The 11,201-nt window shown below is 43.5% G+C and overlaps 1 pseudogene; it reads right to left on the bottom strand.

The window, feature by feature from the left end:
• Positions 1–867: 867 nt before the first annotated feature.
• On the bottom strand, positions 868–1,804 carry LOC100481265 (annotated as a pseudogene).
• Between the last annotated feature and the right edge of the window lie 9,397 nt (positions 1,805–11,201).

Below are 11,201 nucleotides of genomic sequence, written 5' to 3'. Positions count from 1 at the left end.
GTATCAAACCCCACTTGTCCTTTTATTGTGTTCTGTAAGTCTGTGTTCCTGTGTAAAGGTAAAAAAGAAGCTGCTCTTGGTCTTACCTAAGACCTAGAAAATTCATCTAAAGTCAGGCTCATTCTCTCTGCTTGATAGGGTCATTGTGATCTCATTCCATTCATTATCTAATTTCTCAGTCCTCTTCTTAATGGATCAGCTCTCTTCCTTCTGATTTCTGTGGATAGATGACATCAGAAGTTACACAAATGATTACAAAGTAGGTAGGAAAAAAACAAAGCTATATTTCTTTAATAGAACTTCTGTTTTAAGCCACTATTCTCACTTGGCAGTGGAAAACAATCTTGTCACCTTTATGTATTCTAGTCAACTGCATTTTAAATGTTTCTTTTGTGTAAATATTCAGTCAGATTTTGCATATTATTATCTCAGCTTTTCCCAGCTCTGTCTCCCAGTCTTCTCTTTTCCCTACTCATGGTCCTGCTTCTGTTTCACTGGGCTCAAGGTTCCATTAGCTGGCAGTGGAAGGAAGAGAGGGAGTTTACTTATATGGATAGTATCTGGTGTGACAGCACAAAGGCTGGTCCACTCCCTTAGTCTCATTTCTTGCCCAGATACCAATGCAGTCCAGCCATTGATGTCCATAGTTGAGTCTCTAGACATGGAGGAAGTCCAACATTGGCTCTTGTGTGTGTCATGGTAGATGATCTTCTGTGTCCAACTGGTGCCTTTTATAACATAATGCAGGGGATCCCCTCCCCTCTTTTCAAGTTTTTGTTAATGTGGTTGTCTTCATCCCCCCCCCCTTTTTAAAGAGAAGTATGTCTTCTTTTCTTGTTTCACAGATAAAGTTGGATGAATTGGTGATTAGTCAGGGAGACCAAATCCCATATCCTTATCCCAACTCCTTCAACTCTTCATTTGTTTCATTCATCCTGGCTGGGGCTGTGGCAGCAGGAGATGTAAGAGTGGTGGCCGCAGCCACGGGGACAGCAGCCACAAAGGCAGATGGATCAATCAAGAAGGCCTGGATCTTTGCATCAAATAGGAAGGTGTCATCAGCCTCTGCAGAGACAAAGCCAGTACCCACTTGTATCCATTAATGATAGAAAGGGGCACTGATGCAACAGTTGGGTAACCTGTCTGCAGACATACACTGACTACATTGTGGACACCCTCCAAGAAGGGAGAATGCAGTTTCCTCTGTGATGTCAGGCACTTCAGGGTTGTAGATGCTGCCATTGTCAAACATGTGCTGGATAATCGGCCCCAAGGAGATGTTCAGCATGTTCAGCAGTGTGGTTTGCTGGCTCCCACTTTGTCTCTAGTCTTAATCAGCTGCATATCACTCAGGATTTCACTGGTGCCCCTGAAGATTTTAGTGGTGATGCCTAAAGCCCGGAAGATGGAAGCCTTCTCAGACCCCAGACCAGTGTGCTGGGCTGGCACAGTAACCTCACATTGAGCTATAGCTCCAGCTGGTACCTTATTGGCCAGCAGCATGTCCCTGATCTCAGTGAGGTCCTCCTTGGTGAACACAAAGCCCACATTCTGCCAGGTGGGAAGTGACAGTTTCTCCAGAGCTCAGTTGTTCTCCAAATGCCCTTGGGTGGGCTTTGTGCATCAAGGTATTCTTGGCCATTAGCATAACAACCTTCCCTGGGGAGGGACATGAAAATATGCTGCATCTGCTTGAACCTACGTTGTGTAATCCCACAGTGAAGCATTTTGGATAATCATTCAAAAGTTGGATGATCCGAAGGACGTAGTTGGAATTCCAGCCTGCCCTGTCTTCCCTGAGCATCACGGTGGTGTGTCAGGGATTGCCACCTAGGGTTTAAAGACAATGTCACACTCACGAGGATACTTGGAGAGACCTCCTCATTCTTTTGGCTGCCTCTTTTGGGGCTAGCAAGCTAAATCATCTTAGCAGATACTTGCAAGTACCTATTCTAAGTTCACAAAAAACCTAGAAATCCCCGCTCCCTCAAACTTGCTGTTTAGGATACCAGAGGTGATGTTTACTTGTTCCTTTTCCTCTCTGCTGACCCTTTTCTAAGGCCTGCCTGGCATCCTCCTAGATATGCTGCTAACCAAAGAAGTGGTTGGCAATCCCCTCCATCCAAAGTCACCCTTACACTTCTGGGGAGACGGCTTAGGCACCCAACCTCCCCTTGGGATTACAGTAGGAAGTGAGGAGTGGGGTGTCCCAAATATGGCTTTTACTTTTTTCTTTATTTTTTTTAATTTAATTTTATTATATTATGTTAATCACCATACAGTACATCCCCAGATTCCGATGTAAAGTTTTGATGCTTCATTAGTTGCGTATAACACCCAGTGCACCATGCAATACGTGCCCTCCTTACTACCCATCACCAGTCTATCCCATTCCCCCACCCCCTCCCCTCTGAAGTCTTCAGTTTGTTTCTCATAGTCCATAGTCTCTCATGTTTCATTCCCCCTTCTGATTACCCCCCTTTTCTTTATCCCTTTCTTCCCCTACCGATCATCCTAGTTCTTATGTTCCATAGATGAGAGAAATCATATGATAATTGTCTTTCTCTGCTTGACTTATTTCACTTAGCATTATCTCCTCCAGTGCCGTCCATGTTGCAGCAAATGTTGAGAATTCGTTCTTTCTGATAGCTGAGTAATATTCCATTGTATATATGGACCACAGCTTCTTAATCCAGTCATCTGTTGAAGGGCATCTCGGCTCCTTCCATGATTTGGCTATTGTGGACAATGCAGCTATGAACATTGGGGTGCATATGGCCCTTCTCTTTACTACGTCTGTATCTTTGGGGTAAACACCCAGTAGTGCAATGGCTGGGTCATAGGGTAGTTCAATTTTTAACTTTTTAAGGGACCTCCACACTGTTTTCCAGAGTGGCTGTACCAACTTGCATTCCCACCAACAATGTAGGAGGGATCCCCTTTCTCCACATCCTCTCCAACAATTGTTGTTTCTTGCCTTGTCTATCTTTGCCATTCTAACTGGCGTAAGGTGGTATCTCAGTGTGGTTTTGATTTGAATTTCCCTGATGGCTAATGATTTTGAACATTTTTTCATGTGTCTGTTAGCCATTTGTATGTCTTCATTGGAAAAGTGTCTGTTCATATCTTCTGCCCATTTTATGATTTGTTTATTTGTTTCTCGTGTATTGAGTTTGAGAAGTTCTTTGTAGATCTTGGATACCAGTCCTTTATCTGTGGTGTCCTTTGCAAATATATTCTCCCATTCCGTGGGCTGTCTCTTAGTTTTTTTGACTGTTTCCTTGGCTGTGCAGAAGCTCTTTATCCTGATAAAGTCCCATAAGTTCATTTTATCTTTTATTTCTCTTGCCTTTGGAGATGTGTCGTGAAAAAGGTTGCTCTGGCCGATGTCATAGAAGTTGTTGCCTATGTTCTCCTCTAGAATTTTGATGGATTCCTGTCTCACATTGAGGTCTTTCATCCATTTGGAGTTTATTTTTGTGTATGGTGTGAGAGAGTGGTCAAGTTTCATTCTTTTGCATGTAGCTGTCCAATTTTCCCAGCACCATTTATTGAAGAGACTGTCTTTTTTCCACCGGATGTTTTTTCCTGCTTTATCAAAGATTAGTTGCCCAAAGAGCCGAGGGTCCATTTCTGGGTTCTCTATTCTGTTCCATTGGTCGATGTGTCTGTTTTTGTGCCAGTACCATGCTGTCTTTGTGATCACAGCTTTGTAGTACAGCTCGAAATCCGGCATTGTGATGCCCCCAGCTTTGTTTTTCCTTTTCAACAGTTCCTTGGAGATTCGGGGCCTTTTCTGGTTCCATACAAATTTAAGGACTATTTGTTCCAGTTCTTTGAAAAATGTCCTCGGTATTTTGATCGGGATAGCATTGAAAGTGTAGATTGCTCTGGGTAGTATGGACATTTTAACTATGTTAATTCTTCCAATCCATGAGCATGGAATATTTTTCCATCTTTTTATGTCTTCCTCAATATCTTTCAAAAGTGATCTATAGTTTCTAGCATATAGGTCCTTTACGTCTCTGGTTAAGTTAATTCCAAGGTAACGCATGGTTTTTGGTGTTATTGTAAATGGGATGGATTCCCTAATTTCTCTTTCTTCAGTCTCGTTATTCGTGTATAGAAATGCAACTGATTTCTGGGCATTGATTTTGTATCCTGCCACCTTACTGAATTGTTCTATAACTTCTAATAGTTTGGGAGTGGATTCCTTTGGGTTTTCCATATAGAGTATCATGTCATCTGCAAAGAGAGACAGTTTGACTTCTTCTTTGCCGATTTGGATACCTTTGATCCCTTTTTGTCTTCTGATTGCTGTTGCAAGGACTTCTAGTACTATGTTGAATAATAGTGGCGAGAGTGGGCATCCTTGTCGTGTTCCTGATCTTAAGGGAAAGGCTTCCAGCTTTTCCCCATTGAGAATAATGCTTGCAGTAGGCTTTTCATAGATGGCTTTTATGAGATTGAGAAATGTACCCTCTATTCCTACACTCTGAAGGGTTTTAATCAGGAAAGGATGCTGTATTTTGTCAAATGCTTTTTCTGCATCAATTGAGAGGATCATATGGTTCTTGAGTCTTTTCTTGTTGATATGATGTATCACATTGATTGATTTGCGAGTGTTGAACCATGCTTGCATCCCAGGTATGAATCCCACTTGGTCATGATGGATAATCCTTTTAATGTACTGTTGGATTCTATTAGCAAGGATCTTGTTGAGGATTTTGGCATCCATATTCATTAGAGAAATCGGTCTGTAATTCTCCTTTTTGAGGGGGTCTTTGCCTGGTTTGGGGATCAAGGTAATATTAGCCTCATAGAATGAGTTTGGTAGCTTTCCTTCTGTTTCTATTTTTTGAAATAGCTTTAGGAGAATAGGTATTATTTCTTCTTTGAATGTTTGGTAGAATTCCCCAGGAAAACCGTCTGGGCCTGGAGTTTTATTATTTGGAAGGTTGTTTATCACTGACTCAATTTCTTCATAGTTAATTGGCCTATTTAAGAAATCTATTTCTTCCTGTTTCAGTCTTGGTAGTTTATAGGTTTCCAGGAAGGCCTCCATCTCTTCCAGATTGTTTAGTTTTTTGGCATATAGCTGTTGATAAAAGTTTCTAATAATCCTTGCAATTTCAATGGTGCTGGTCGTGACCTCTCCCTTTTCAGTCATAATTTTAATAATCTCAGTCCTTTCTCTTTGTTTTTGGACAAGTTTTGCCAGTGGTCTATCAATTTTATGGATTCTCTCAAAGAACCAGCTTCTAGTCCTGTTGATCTGCTCTACTGTGGTTCTGGTCTCTAATTCATTGATTTCTGCTCTAATCTTGGTCAACTCCTTCCTTGTCAGTGGGTTAGGCCTGTCCCTCTGTTGCTGTTCCAGTTTCTTGAGGTGAGAATATAGAAACTGCATTTTAGATTTTTCTATTCTTTTGAGTGAGGCTTGGATGGCTATGTATTTCCCCCTTAGGACTGCCTTTGCAGTATCCCATAGGTTTTGGACCGTTGTGTATTCATTCTCGTTGGTCTCCATAAATTGTTTAATTTGTTTTTTGATTTCCTGGTTTATCGAGTCATTCTTGAGCAGGATGGTTCTTAGCCTCCAAGTGTTTGAGTTTCTTCCAGGTTTTTCCTTGTGGTTGAGTTCCAATTTCAGAGCGTTGTGGTCTGAGAATATGCAGGGGATAATTTCAATCTTTTGGTATTGGCTGAGACCTGTTTTGTGTCCCAGAGCATGATCTATTCTTGAGAATGTTCCATGGGCATTTGAATAGAATGAGTATTCTTTGGTTCTGGGGTGTAGTGTTCTATATATATCTATGAGGTCCAACTCGTCGAGTATGGCATTCAAAGCCTTTGATTCTTTGCTTAGTTTTTGCCAGGGTGTTCTGTCTATTTCTGATAGTGGGGTGTTGAGGTCCCCTACTATTACTGTGTTCTTATCTATATGTCTCTTTATTTTGGTTAAGAGTTGGCTTGTGTATCTTGCTGCTCCCCTGTTGGGGGCATATATATTAATAATTGTCATATCCACTTGTTGAATACTTCCTTTAAGAATAATATAGTGCCCTTCTGTATCTCTCTCTATGGCCTCTAGTTTAAAATCCAGTCTATCTGATATGAGAATTGCTACTCCAGCTTTCTTTTGAGGTCCATTTGCGTGGAAGATGGTACTCCATCCCCTTACTCTAAGTCTGAATGCATCTTTGGGTTCAAAATGAGTCTCTTGTAGACAGCAAATGGATGGGTCATGTCTTTTTATCCAATCTGCAACCCTGTGGCGTTTTATGGGAGAGTTTAAGCCATTTAGATTGATAGAGATTATTGACAGATATGATTTTAATGATGCCATTTCTCTTTAAAGTCTTTGTATCGGTTGTGACTTGCTGCTCTGTATCACTCTTGGGGCCTTTTTACCTTTATAGAGCCCCCCTTAATATCTCCTGTAGGGCTGGTTTCGTGGTTACGAAATTGGTTAATGATTGGCGATTTTGGAACGTCTTTATTTCTCCATCAATTCTGAATGACAGCTTTGCTGGATAAAGGATCCTTGGCTGCATGTTTTTCTCTGAAAGAGCTTTAAAAATGCCCCCCCAAGCCTTTCTCTCATTCCAGGTCTCTGTAGACAGGTCTGACGTAATCCTGATACCTTTGCCTTGGTACGTGAGAAATTTCTTTGCCCTGGCCGCTTTCAATACTGTATCCTTGGATCTAATATTTGCGAATTGCACTATGACATGCCGTGGCGTAGGTTTGTCCTGGTTGAGCTTGGATGGGGTCCTCTCTGCCTCTTGGACACGAATGCTTGTTTCCCTTGCTAGATTAGGGAAGTTTTCAGCTACAATTTGTTCAAATATCTCTTCTAGACCTCTGTTTTTCTCCACCCCTTCAGGGATGCCGATGATTCTGACATTGGATCGTTTCATAGAGTCAGTAATCTCCCGTAATCTACATTCGTGGGCGTGGATTTTTTTAAGACCAGCTTCTATTTTCGTTTTTTCTTCTACTAACCCATCCTCCAATTCGCTAACGCGTTCCTCTGCCTCGGTGACCCTGGCCGTCAGAGCCTCTAGTTTTGACTGTATTTGGCCCACTGAGTTTTTAATTTCTGTCAGATTCGCTCTCATTTCTGCCCTTAGGGATTCTATATTCTCAGCAACGCTTTCTCTGATGCTTTTTTCAAGTTTACTCATCATCTTGACCATTGTTGCTCTGAATTCCATTTCTGATAATTGGGATACATCCATATGTATTAATTCTGTGGCCGAGGCCAATTCTGTGGCAGAGGCCACAGACTCATTATCTTTTCTTTGCTGGGGGGGACTTCTCCTTCTCGTCATTCTGATGAAGAGAGATTGCAGGGTTGTCCAGAGCCCAAGTGTTGACTGGGACCCAGGCCGTGCGCCCTTGTTTTATAGAGATCTTAGGGATGTGGGCTTCTTCCTTAAAGAGTTTATTTATTTATTTGAGAGAGAGAGAGACAGTCAGCAAGAAAGGGAACCCAAGCAGAGGAGTGGGAGAGGAAGAAGCAGGTTCCCGGTGGAGAAGCCCGATGAAGGACTCCTTACGGAGCGTTGTGATCACACCCTAATCCGAAGACAGGTGCTTGGTGACTGCGCCACTCAGGCGCTCCGGGTTGTGGGCTTCTTGATTTTTCAGCCTGCCTTCTGGGGGAGGGGCCTGCCTGCCGGTACTCAGAAAACCCTGTTTGGGTAGAGTCTCTGTGTCCCTTGCGAGGGGGGATGGGGATGGGCACCCTGTGAGCCGGTATTTCCGGGCTTTTGTTCTCTGGCGGCTTTCCCTGGCGGTTTGCTATGCCTCTTCTGAGAGAGCAGCAGCGGCTGAAATTCAGCCTCTGTCTCAGAACAGAGGGATCGCGGATCGTTCTCCACTGATGTTCTGGCCACTTTAACTCTGTTTCTGTTGGTGCTGCTCAACCCTGCAGCATCCCGGGCTGTGCGCCCCACACCCGGCGTCCCAGCCCTCACTTCCAGGGCCGGCACGTCTCTGTCCTTTGTGTTTCCAACCCCGCCAGCCGCCAGCCGCCAGCCGCCCCGCGCGGGCTCCCGGAGCTCCCCGTCTCAGTCTGGTGTCTCACGGGTGCTGACCGCGAGTCCGCCTGCTCCCCCGTGCAGGTGGCCCTCCAGCCGCCAGCCGCCCCGCGGACGCTCCCGGAGCTCCCGGTCTCAGCCTCGATCCAGTGAGCACACCGGAGCTCCGGAGCTCCGTGAGATGCTTGGTGGTGCACGCTCCCGGCTCACGGACTCAGTCTGCCGTTTCCAGAGTGCGGGTCCGCGGTCCGCCCGCTCCCCGGTGCAGGTGGCCCGCCAGCCGCCCTGCGCGCGCGCTCCTGGAGCTCGCGTTCTAAGTCTGTTGTCTCGCGGGTGCCGTCCGCGAGTCCGCCTGCTCCCCCGTGCAGGTGGCCCGCCAACCGCCAGCCGTCCCGCGTGCGCTCCCGGAGCTCCCTTCTCAGCCTGCTGTCTCAAGCGTGCGGGTCCGCGGTCTGTCCGCTCCCCCTTGCAGGTGGCTACCGCTTCCCGGCGCCCTGACACGGCGGCTCCCTCCCCCTTCTGTTTAGCTTCCGATATCTGTGCGCGGTTTCACGGCTCCCCGCTTCGTACCTCGATACTCAGCGCTGGAGATGTTCATTTGTAGAGATCCAGATGTATCTTCCTGCGTCTCAGGCTGATTCCGTGGATATTCCTGCTGGTCTGGTACATCCAGCTCAACTCAGGGGACCGGCTGAAAAAGGTGTCCCCTACTCCTCCGCCATCTTAACCTCCTACTTTTTTTCTTTAGTATGATTTCCCAACTTGTTGTTTATTGTCCTCTGGAAGAGAAGGATAGGAACATAGAATAAATCTTCATATCCTCTCCTGACTGTTTTTATCTTGCAACTAGCTGGATGTGCACTGAGCAGTTTGTAACCTGAGTCTGTGTGAGTGTGTATGTGTACATGTGTGTGTGCGTTTGTGTGTGTTGGGTGTTTGTTGTTAAGGGGAGGAGGGAAGCTGAAATCATCACTCTCCGTTTCAAGTTGCAGATTGATAGGAATGACCCATTAGGGAGAGAAGATTTGATGTAGGAGAGGGGAGAGCATTGCTGGAGTGATTCCTTAAATAGGAAGAAGGGATGGTAGCTAGTGCTCTGTTGGTTTGCTGGCCTGGACCTTTTGCCTTTTGCCTTTCAGTTGAAAGTTTCCTGCCTTGTTCACTCTTGCCTGATTATTGCTTTTGGTGCTCTGAATAATGCAGCAGAGTGCTTAAGTTAAGGATCAGAGAAGAAATCAGAACTTTTGACAGGTCCAGATTTTGGACTTCCTAGATTTTTCACAATAGGTTTGTATTGTGAGTTTAAAGTAGCAATATTTAATCAGGAGAAAGCAATAAAAGCTTACAGATAATCATGGTTAGGTTTATAGATTGATTTGTTTTCCTGAACAAAAATGCAAACTTCTCCCAGAATGGTAATTGTCAGTGTTGGAGTTGGGAAAGCCATTGGTGCATGGACTCAGGATAAGTATAGAGGACTAGAGGGGCAACATCAGAACAAGGTAGAGAGTGTCTTATTGAAAATTACATTATTTTTATGTCCAGTGAGTCGTTGTAACATCACATTGAAGGATAATATCACAACTCCCTGAACCTGTAAATTGTGCAGCAGTCTTTCCTGTCTGGGATGAACATGTGCATCTGTGCTTTGCTTTCCAAGAATGAAAATTATGCTTGTTTTACAACTGCATAAAGCTTAACATAATTGAATGCAGGTAATTGCTTTAAAATACTGTTCTACAAAAATGGTATCATTCTGAGCTCAGAAAGAGAGGGGTAGGAAATCTCCTTAGGCTTCAGTTGCTGAATACACAGAGTCCTTAATAGACTATTTAGACCTATCAGGAGTCAGAAGTGCGTTTCTTTTAATGAAGGGATATGACAGACCAACAGGGCTGGCATCAGAATGTTAGGAAGACACATCTGGGAACACCCAATAAAGAAAATGGCAATGTTAGGAGATCTAGCAAGAGACAAAGATGTCCAAGTGGAATGAAAGAGAATGTAGGCAGGAAGCTCTGGTGGAGTTGGAAGTTGAAGACCAGAGGGGAGGGTGGAACAGAGGTAGAGGGTGATACCAAAAAGGGGCCAGGTGTCCCGTGGGGAAGGCAAGCATGACAGGTCTCACAGGTGGAAACAAAATGTTAGCTAGAAGCCTGTAGAGAGGTTAGAAGTAAAGTGGTCAGAATCCAGGGAAGAAATTCACTAACACTTACGGGGCATGAGAAACAACAAATAACATGAGCTCAAAATGGGATTCCAAGCTCAAAACATTCTAAGACAGAAACCAGTTATGGTCTTGGTGTGATGGAGATAAATAGGTTAATGTGGCTAAAGTGAGTAATGTGGTCAAGTTATTCTAACACTCGGCTCTCTAGAATATTTCACACATACACACAGAGGGAGGACTGAAAAATTAAAGAGCAGAATGTTCACAAAATCTCTTAGGAGTGGAAGGAAAATATGAGTGATTTCATTTTCTTTTTGCCTCTGTATGCTTTCTAAATTGTCTTAAATGAATGTGTTATTTAAAAAAATAATAATATAAAAATTTAAAAAATTGACCCAAATGAAGTGCAGTGTATTTGCAGAGTTTGAGAATTTGTTATTTTGTTCAGTGACTGGTGACTGATCCTGCCTAGAAGGGGCACAGATGTAAAACTAAATTATTGGAGGACACAATAAATTCTCTTGGAATTCTGTAAATTTCCATATTCAGTCTGTTTGCCTTTTATCATCTAGTGGAAATTTCTTAACGGACTGGTAGAACAGGCACTTTGTTTCAAAACAGTCATTTAGGTTGGGTCTATCTGGGACAAGATGAAATAAGAGTTGGAAATTATTGAACTGAGGTGATTAATTGGAAGGATTCAAACTGAATAAATTAAGATTGGACCCCAATCCCTGTACTCAGCTGGATATTTTTTATTGGCCGATTGAGCCCATAATGGGATAATGGAATAAGAAGAATGTTGGGCTTTGTTTTTTAGCTCATTTTGCAAATGAGAAAAGCCTTAGGCAAAATTCCTTTTGTTCTTAATGCCAAAATATTTCACCATTAACCCAACATAAAATGTATTAGATAATAATTTTTAAAAAACACTGGACCAATAAACCTCGTAAAATTTTTTTAAACCTTGTAAAATTTAAAAA

This window comes from Ailuropoda melanoleuca, chromosome 2, assembly GCF_002007445.2.
Source record: "Ailuropoda melanoleuca isolate Jingjing chromosome 2, ASM200744v2, whole genome shotgun sequence".
Lineage (NCBI taxonomy): Eukaryota > Metazoa > Chordata > Mammalia > Carnivora > Ursidae > Ailuropoda > Ailuropoda melanoleuca.
This window is presented reverse-complemented; position numbering and strand designations above follow the sequence as displayed.